Genomic DNA, 10,569 nt, shown 5'->3' on the forward strand with positions numbered 1-10,569 from the left:
CTTTTGTTTCATTTTTTTAAAAAAGGAAAATATAAAAGAATATGAATATATTTCTGCATATATATTCTCGGTGAAAATGCAGTTTTCCCCCATACTACATATATATATATATATATATATATATATATATAATATATATATATATATATATATACACATATATATATATGTATATATATCACACATGCATACATATACATATATACATACATGTGTATATATACATAGATGCATATATATGCACACACATATATATGTCTATTTGTCTATATGTGTGTACCCAAAGACACACACATACATATTATTCCTAACATTTGTGATGATATTCTGCCTGACAAAGACTTCTTGAAGTAGTTTTTGTCATTTTTATGAAAAAATGAAAAAAAAAAGTCTCTCACCTGTGGCGTAGTAGATTGGACTAATTATTAGACTACCACACCATGGGAAGTTTGACAGATTTTTTTAAAAAGCTACATTTATGGTATTGCCTCAGTTTCTTAGGATTTTCTTATTTTTTATAAGGTAACATGCAGAAAAAAATCTACATGCAAGATGAACTAAATTTATTAGCTATTGATTATATCTGTATCCTAGGAGTGTTTACAAAGTAAAGAATACAGTGAAATAGCTTTCCTTATTAAACGTTGCTTCTGAAATTTGATTAATACTCTTTATACATACAATAAAACAAGATTTGGTCATTAAAAAAATGTAAGCTTTAGCTTCTGAATTAGTCTTGGGTGAACAATTCCTTCTTTGTGGCTCTCTTCTTCCATTGGGTTCAGGTCATAAGATACTTGATCTAGAACCTGAGTTTTTAACCTTTTCCCCTTTTGCAGCAGTTTGAGGCCTACCATGAACATTTCTTTTTAAAAATGTTTTTAAGTATGTAAAATAAAATACGTAACATTATAAAGGAAACTCGTTGTGTTGGAATACAGTTATCAAAATATTTTTTTTTTAAATTCCCAGATCTCCAGTCTAGAGGCTAGAAGGAACCTTTTACAAGGAGGAAACTTAGATCCAGACTTGCAAAGTGCATTACCCTTTGGATTATCTACATAGAAACAAAAGAAGATGCATTTCCTAGGAAATTCATGTGATATCAATATGAAACAAAATTCAAGCTTTAATAAATTGCTCTAAATATAGCTCCCTACAGATAAAAGAATGATTTGTGGCCATCTTTTGTATATAGAGTGGGTAGACTGGTGTGTGGAGGATTGTGTCAGATACTCTTATGACTGAATGTGTACATACTAGACTGAGAGAGACCAGCTGACTACAAACAGGGATAAGAAAACATATTGCTTGGCAAATCTAGAGCAAAAGTATTTTTCTTCTAGATTACAGAAATAATCATTCTGTTGTTTGTTTTTTCTTAAGCCAGAGCTAACTACTATTTATCATAAGCACATGCTGACTACAATTTATAAGTGGCATTTGAAAATGACACAGTAGAATGATATTGAACCGTGCAAAAAGTTCACAAAAACAATTTTATTTACAGTGTTTAATAGAGTATGCACACAGGTAGGACACAGGTTTGGATTCATTAAGTCTTCATGCAGAATTATATTCTCCCTAAAATAAGCCAGTTCCATCCAGGATTCACTACTTACATGCCTATGTTACAACATTTATAACAAATATGGTATCTGAAGAAAAGATACACATATAATATGTTCATTTAAGTTACTTATTTTACAGAAAGATTAAAAATTCAAATTACACAAAACTCAAAAACTGTATGAAAAATTTGAATATGAAATTGAGAGATCCCACTGGAATGCCTAAGGAGTGGAAGCTCTGTATCCACCTGTGTTAAAATCAGTAATATGTAATGAAATATTACCAATAAAATGCTTTCATCTGTTCATTTTAAGTTTTCTAATTTAGCAGTTAACAATATGGCACCCTAAGAAACCCAATGAATTGTTATGATGAGGCACTTTTGTTAGTGACTAAGCCAAAAGAACAAATTAGCTGAGTACTAATGCCAGCTGTTTTACTCGTCAATTTCTGGTCAAAACCCTTGTATAGATTACACAGCATGTTGCAACAAATACCTTGCTTATTTGCATGCAACCATCGTGTGTGTGTGTGTGTGTGTGTGTGTGTGTGTGTGTGTGTGTGTGTGTGTGTACACATATTTTTCTCAACTTTATGTTCTTCTGGCCATAGAAATGCATGGTGAAGACATTCCACAGTGCACATTGATGAAACCAGCCCAAAATGAAGGCTGCATAATAGCAATTCTAGTACAGAAACATATGTACAGAGTTATTGGACAGTAGCTTTTGAGTGGCTGTAGTGGACTCATCCCTCCAGTTTAGAGACACTGATGAAACTGATTTAGTTCCTGGGGTTAGGGATGGTTTTTGAGGATTGGCAACAGGTATAAGAGTATCATTTTGGTTGACATTCTGGAAGTTTTCGCCATTTATTTGTTCAAGTGATTGGGATGGTATGGAAGGAAGGGGTCTGTTTGTCAAACGGAGGGTGCTAGGGGAGCTGCCTCCATCTGATCTATAGATTTCTATTTTCTTTGTGTTCTCCGGTCTATGCTCTCTGTGATCTCCTGTGTTCAGACCAAAAGTGCTAGCATGTAAGCATTCTCTTGCGAGTAATCACCTGAATGGTAATGTGTTTGTTTCAAGTAGTATTGTTTCAAATTGGTAAACTTTTGTATCATTATATGAAGTAGGTTTTCATAATTTGAATGTTATAACATGTAAACTGAAAGAAACTAAAGGATGGTGGAAAAATTGTGTAAAACCAGTTATATTACTTTGTCAGATGTGCTAACCTAGAAAACCAGGTATTTCTACCCTTATCTGTAATTAAAGACGGGGTAGAAAACCAGGTATTTCTACCCTTATCTGTAATTAAAGAAGGGGTTATAGCTAACATAATTTGAGTATCACTTATGAAAGTAATAAGATTGTTAACTAAGTTATTTGAAGTTATTGTTTCAATGTTAAAACTTAGAATTGTGAATTGATGACCAAGTGTAAAAAGCAGGGGATGGGTAAAAGCCTTCTCCAGATTGCTTCTGCCCATTCAAAATAGTCCTCCTTGGGACACGGGGATCAGCACGCAAGGGCACCAGGATTTGCCCCTCCATGGGGTGAAGGCAATTCCCCATATTTTGTAAACTTGCCAAAGTCCCTGGAAACCATCTGTGGGGGCAATGTCATCTGCCGTGAGAAAAGTTTGTGGAAAAAGATTGTGTATCTATTCAGTTGTGAGGTTAAATTTAGGAACCTCTTTCATTTAAGGCAGTTTTTGTAAGAAATCCCCTCCCTAATGTAACCAAATCAGAGGTCTCTCCACCCCTTTTATACTGGCTACTCCTTGATGGGAAAATTTTTCTATCTCAACACCCTGTTTCTCAGTTTGTCTCCCTTGCTTGGGTGACGAGTTTATAGGTAAAGACCCCTGTCAGGGAGGGATTGTAAATGTTTCTGCTGGTCTCGACTTGCACACCTGTAAGGATGCCTACAGTGATGAGTGACCCCAGAAATTTACTTATGCCAGCTGTACCACCTGTTCTGAGAGAACACTCCCTACTTGCATCTGTGACCCAATAACCCCTTGGACCTGGCATTGGCCAAGTTCTGGACACTGGCAAAAAAACCTTGAAGGGAGGGACCCCTGGAGGCAGGGACAGCTCTACACCAATCCCAGCAGGAAACAGTTTCAGAAGCTGAGACGTTCGTCCCTTACCCCAAAAGATTTTGGATTCTATTTATTTAAGGGGGGAATGATGGGGTGCTGGGGTGCTTGTGTTTGGGTGCTTGTGCTTGGACCCTAGTTTCCCCCTAGCCTCAGAAACACTGTCTCTGGCAGTTTCTCCCAGCCCAAGGACACTATGCCTAGAAATTACTCATGAGTGGGCCCCAGCAAGACCCTCATATCTTTCCCGGTGCAGTTACAAACTGCACCTGAAGGAATTATTAGTTTGAACTGGTTTGCACTGGATTTTGAAGACATTCTTACCAACTGGACTATCTATACTACTGCCCTACAACATTGTCTACATCCTGGAATCCTCATTATCTGTATTTTAGACCTAAGACATGTGTATACTCCCTACATGTGTCTCGTCAAACAAGACATTGACTGGTGGCAGACTGGATAACTCTCAGTTACCCCTGACCTCTAGTTAACTTAGTGATATAGCAGGCCTAAAACCACACCTCCATGTGGCCACCCTTGTGGGATTTTCCTAGTGAAATCTGAGTAAAATGCCTGCACAGTAGATACCAAAAGCGCGTGTTCCTTTAAGAACTGACCACTCTTTTACCACTCCCTGATCCCGCCCTGAATCACATGAGCATATTTGGCACAAGTTTTATTGTATTTTATCCTATATAAACTTTAACTGTACCCCTCTAAGCTCACAGGTTCCTTAAGAATCCTTGCCCACTGTAAAGTGTAACAAAAACTTTTTGCCAACTTGACTTAAAGAATGCTTGAGTCCATGAATTCATTCCAGATGACCTCATCCTGTACTCCAGTCTTTGAGGGGTCTGAACCTGTCAGACTGTAACAGCACCATTCAAGAGAATGCTGATTCTGAAATTTCGTTTTTCAACTTTGGGGAGATTTGTTTTCAAAATTAAGGAGCTGAGTCCCATGCCACGCCTTGGACACATGGCTAAATGCTTTATGACTTAAAAAACTGGTAGATCATACCATGCTATTTCTCCTCAGGGTCTGCTTTCACAAATAAAAGAAACAGCAGAAAAACTTGAAGAAAGTAGCATCGATCTGTTTAAAATGCTCTTAAAAGAAAATTTACAGCACAGATCAACTATTTTGGCATTTACAAGAATGGGGGATTTCTGCAGACAAGGAGCTACAGTGTGGGCAACAGTCCTCCTTCTTCCTACAGGTCCAGCTGTCCATCACGGACACCACAGCGTCCACTAGTGACATGACCACGGGATAGACGCCTCCTGTTTCGCCTGTTGTGCAACATCAGTATAGATTTGCCTGTGTCACAAAGTGCTGAAACCCCCTTTAGTACTAGAACAAGAACTAGAGACAAAGGGAGAAGGTTGGGAAACAATATGCCCGGTTAGTGCAGCAGTACAGCAGGAAAATAGTGTTCACCAAAAGACTCTAGAAAACTCAAGCGTCACCGAGAAAGAGGGGACCAGCTGAGAAATAGGGAAACTAACTTGGAAGAGACTGATTTTTACTAGACATTACACAGGTAGGTGAAACTAGTGCCATTAGTTCTAAATATTTAACTTTGTGCTTTTAAAATGCATTGCTAGCCTTGGGTATGATAGTGATTTTTACCATTTGGAAGGTCCCACTTTCTGCCATCACAGCCACCACATATTCAGTAGCATTGATCTGTTTTACCTTGTGATGACAATTACATGGATAACTGTGAATAAAGAGAACAGAGCTATGCATGCTCATCTCCCCTCCTATGTCCAAATCTGACAGACTTGTCAACAAGCATTCCAACTCCATGCACTGCCAATGGCATTATAATCACTGGAAGATACTTAAGATCAGTCAGAAAAAGGAGAATCAGTTCATTAGTGGAAGGAAAAAAAAGGAGAAAAAGAAAAATCATAGTGAATTATTACTTATGAATTATTTGCTCTATCATTATAATACAAGCCAGTAGGTTTTTCTAGCTGACAGGTTAACACCCCAGGCAAAGTTACCTGATACATCTCCAGGAGATACGCCCGTCTTTCCAATGTCGGTCAGTAAAGGATCTATGTTAGGCACTGGCTGAGATTTTACAGTGTTTTCCTCCTGAACTGTTGTCTATGGTTAATAAACAAAGATCCCCTCAACATTTCTTCAAAGTTATGTCATTATATTTTTAACAACATTTAGAAAAGCCCATTGACCTTTTAACTTTAATTTTCCACACTGTTTTATCTTAAAACAACAACAGTACTTAGTACCACATTGTTAGCTACTCCTATTTTCATTCAGAAGCAAGGAACCAACTTCTGGAATGCAGAGTTAACAGGGCAAACGGTGAACTATGGTCACATTATTGAAAATTTAGGACTCTGTCCCAAATCAAAATAACCAATCATAAAAGCAAAAAGGAACTTACAAGAGGCTCTTCTGCACCTTCTTCTGTGAAAAACCAGTCATGCTAAAAATTTAAAATAAAAAATAAGAGGAGAAAACCCTCCAAATTGCCATTAGTATGGAGGACAGGATAGAGAGACAAGATCTGTGTTAAGAGAAAGAGAAAATTTAATTCTAAATGATCTTTCATTCGAAGAGATTTTTCTCAAAGACTAATCACTCACTTACATGTTGGATAAGGGTTTCTACAATTTTGTACTGGTCAGGCATGTGAGTCACCATATGTGTCATATTATCTTCTAAAGATCGCACAAGGGTTGGACCAAAAACAATGGCTAGATTTCTTGGTACCATCTGAAAAAAAGGATGGGAAAGGGTGGAGAGAGGGAAAAGATAGAATTGACTTATTACAAAAACAGCAGAAGTTTTCTGCCACAAAAGTAATGTGATTAATATTCAAAGAAGCTTAAATTTCCAAAAGCCAACCTGCAGTTTCTATCCGAAAGGTTGTCTTGAAGAAAACTACAAGACTGAGGAAGCTTGTTTGGCTGGTGACTCCATACTTGCACATTCACCCCCAGCTTGTATCTCTCACTCTGTCATTTCTCCCTACCTGCAATGCCAATTCTTATCCATTTCATATCTTTCACCTTTTTAGAAACTGAGTTCAAAACACCTTTCAGGAATCCTAGGGATCCATATGAATAGTCTTAACTCTGAGTGCTTTCTGCAAATATATACTTGGTACTCTTTTAATGACATTGATTGAAACATTGTTTTGTAAATCTTTCTAAGTCTTTGCATATGGGTTGGGTACCCCAATTTGATTATAAGGGTCTCAAGGACATGGACTTTGTGTGCATTTACTTACATTCTATTGGGCAGAACAACAGTCTATACAATATGTCTAACAATATGTCCATGGAGTAAATGCATGAGAGTTCAGGAAAGGTCACATGAATAACAATACTGTTTAAACTGAGCTTAGAAGGAAGCTAGATATTCTAAGAGGCAGAGGTGAGTCACAATTGTATTTCAGGAATGGTGTCTGCCCTGTGCAAAGGCAGGCAGATGAGAATGACAAGGTCACATATAAAGGAGCAAAAAGAGGGTAGTTTGGCTAGAGCGCTGAGTGCCGGGAAGATAGAATGTGCAACAAGCTGGAGCCAGATTGTGAAGGGCTTAAACACAGAATAAAGGAGTTTTTGCTTTTTTCTACAAACAAAACAACTAGAGCTTTGGAAGCAGCAGAGTGATGGGGTTCTATCTGTACATTAGAATCATTTTGAAAGCTGCATGGAGAATGGTTTTGAAATGAGGGAAACTAGAGACATTCCCACTGTAATAATAGTCCAGGTGAGAAACAAGGAGATGGATATAAGAGATGTTGTGAAGGCAAATATTTGGCAACTGATTGGATATAGGAGGGGACAAGGCAGAAAGCAAGTTGTGGATGACCTCAAGATTGTGACTCTGGGTACCTGAAGGATGGTGGTTCCCTCAACAAAAATAGGGACATTTGGAAGTTGTGGAGGAAAGATAAGTTGTGATTATCTAACACTGAGGTTAAGAAGGCTGTCAGACAAATACAGTCTGAAATGTTCAACAGGCAGTTCATGATGGGGGACCTGAATCTCAGTAGAGTGCCTGAGGCTGGATATTTACAGATGTGGGAGTCCTTCATATATATATATATATATATATATATATATATATATATATAGGTCATTCAAACCATAGGAGATGATGAGGAAAACCTAGAGAAGAGAGAATATCCAGAAGCAGGGGATGGTGAACAATTTCCAATACTGCAGAGATCAAGTGAAAGCATCCATGGAGTGCTTTCTATGTGTCAGGCCCTGGGCTAAGTAAGCGCTGCAGACAGGAGATAAAGCCCTCAAAGAGTTTACAGTATAATGGGAGTGGGATGAGAGAAGACCCTAACATTATTAAGGAAGGCTAGGAGAGGATTCTTGTGGAAGGTGGGATTTCAGCTGACACTTGAAGGAAGAATAAAACCTGGGAAGAGGTCTTTTGGCTTGGCAAACAGATCATCTGCAGCTCTGGGTTGTGGTTAAGAGGAAGGGCAGAGGCACTGAGTGCAGACAGCTTTTCAGAGTTTGCTTATGAAAGGGAGAAAAGAGAAAGTACCAATAGCTTTCAGGGATGCTGGGGGCAAGGAAATATTTTTTTTCCCCTTAAAGGGGAGAAGAGTAAAATACATTGTGGACAGGTGATAGTGAGAAGGGAAGAGAAGGGGAGGACTGGTTTTGAAGGGAAGGGTTACCTCTTCATCAGACACTAGAACTCTGAAGCAAACATGACAGGATTTAGAGTCAGAAGATATTCTAGCTCCTTTTTTAGAGTAGGAAACTCAGGCCTTAAAATTAATTAATATGTTCAAGGTCACATAGCAGGTAGTAGTCAGTAGAGCTCGGATTTATACCTAAGTTTTTAATTGAATTATACTGTTCAATTTAAGTGAAACCACATTACTATTGCCTGGCATAATGTCAAAAAGCAAATCAAGTTCTCTTACCACCAAGAAATCTTCATGCACCAAAGATGCAAACTGCTGCAATGTATACTACTAAATGAGAAAGAAGCATATCAAGGGTAGGCCAGCCAAGAAAAAAAGGGAAAGAAGTGCTGGGAGAAGCTAAGGATCTTTTTTTTTTTCCTGGCAGATACCAGAGGCAGAAAGGAAACTAAACTGTGAGGTTTACATAAACGGGGGCCTGGAGCATACCACAGCATTCCCTGTGTTGGAAAGGTTTTTTTGTTAATTTCTTGTTTTTGGTTTGTTTTTGCTTTTGGTGAGGTAAAAGGGTTAAGTGACTTGCCCAGGGTCACACAGCTAGGAAGTGTCAAGTGTCTGAGGTTGCACTGGAACTCAGATCCTCCTGACTCCAAGGCCAGAGATCTATCCACTGTGCCACCAAGCTGCCCCTGGAAACTCTTTTTAAACTATTATGTTTTTAAAGGTTCAAAGTCATCCATCACCACACAATTCTTTCTGTTAATCTTTCCCACTCCTATCATACTGACCCGGCAATTATGAGCTGTGTGAAGGCCAGGAGATGAGAAAGACAGACATATCTAAGGAGTAGGAAGAAAAATATCTGAACCATCAGAACTAGTTTACATCTGTGCCCTTTCTTTCTGCTGTTTCTAGATCTGGGGACCTACTTGGTGATTAAGCCAGCTAGACAAATTCGTACCCATTCCTTTTCATTAGAAGTCTACTTTGGATTTTGTTACATAGACCATAAAGTTTTGATTCAAAATGTTAAAGAATATTTCTAGAATTCTTTATTTACCTACCTTGTTTTTTTCTATAGTGCCAAAGTTCCATGAAAGCAGAGGCTTTGGCTTTACCATTCCTCTCCTTTTCCTGCCCTCAATACCGACCACAAGATCAGTTATATCCATATGTATAGTTTTATCAATATGTGTGTGTGACATGCTCAGCAGAGATTTGTTGATTTACTAAAAACATGTAAATAAAGGTAATGTATACTAACATGTTTAAAAATTCTGTCTGGGGAGAGTAAGAAATGTTATTCTGAGCCAGAAATAAGGAGGGGCCCAACAATGTAGTTTGGCTGAATGGCAATAAACTTGTTTTCATGGATTCTAAATAGCAAAATTTACCCCCAAAAACCCCAGTTTACTACCACAGAACTTTACTTCCACTTTAATTTTCTTTAAATTAAAACTTAGGTGTTCATTCAACTGGGTTTAGAGAAGATAACTTACCATTTGTGAAGAGAGGCTCAGGGAGTTTTCTGAAGAATGATTTCAGCAGACTACTGACATTCAAGTCTCGCCATTTCTAGGTATTCAGAAGGAAATATGTAATACGTCACAGTCACCATAACATGGTGAAATATGAAAATGAATGAATGAACTTACATCATCCTGTATATCAATATCAGCCATTCCTTTGTTGAATTCCTCTTGCATTCTTGAGATAGCAGCATTATTTCCAGGAACTCTGTAAATTCCTGTATGGTCAAGTCCTCTTTCTTCAACTAATTTGCAGCATATGTCAGCTATTAGTGGAATATACTACATTATACTACAAAAGAAAAGAGACAATTCTTATTTTTAGAGGCCTCAAATGATCATACTAAGCTATTTTTTATCTCTACATAAAATATATTTCTCAAAAAAAAGATTAGCTCTTTAGGTCATGTGGAGAATCAAAAGAATAGTGAGTTCAGTTGTAACTGAGTTAAACATATTTGGACTGCTGAGATGGAAATGAGGATGTAAGAGGGGAAAGAGTTATCTGATAGAGTACTTGTGTGGGAGTCTGGAAGACTTAGCTTCAGAATCCTGCCTTCAGCATTTATTGCTGTGAGAATGGTGGGCCAATGACTTCCCTCTGCCAAGACCCAGTTTCCATGAAAAGGATCTAATGATGACTGCAGTGTCTTTTTCACAGGGTTGTTATTGTAAAGCTTTGTAAGTCTTCAAGTACCAAAT

At 37.9% G+C, this 10,569-nt stretch overlaps 1 long non-coding RNA gene across 1 annotated transcript; it reads right to left on the reverse strand.

Moving 5' to 3' along the window:
* Positions 1-5,684: 5,684 nt before the first annotated feature.
* Positions 5,685-10,142, reverse strand: LOC110204121 (uncharacterized). Its single transcript, XR_013486351.1, has 5 exons — positions 9,994-10,142; positions 9,838-9,913; positions 6,307-6,432; positions 6,101-6,142; positions 5,685-5,799 (listed from the first exon to the last, which is right to left on the reverse strand). It is a non-coding gene; the product is annotated as an uncharacterized LOC110204121 (long non-coding RNA).
* Between the last annotated feature and the right edge of the window lie 427 nt (positions 10,143-10,569).

This window comes from Phascolarctos cinereus, unplaced genomic scaffold, assembly GCF_003287225.1.
Source record: "Phascolarctos cinereus isolate Bilbo 61053 unplaced genomic scaffold, phaCin_HiC Scaffold_106;HRSCAF=654, whole genome shotgun sequence".
Lineage (NCBI taxonomy): Eukaryota > Metazoa > Chordata > Mammalia > Diprotodontia > Phascolarctidae > Phascolarctos > Phascolarctos cinereus.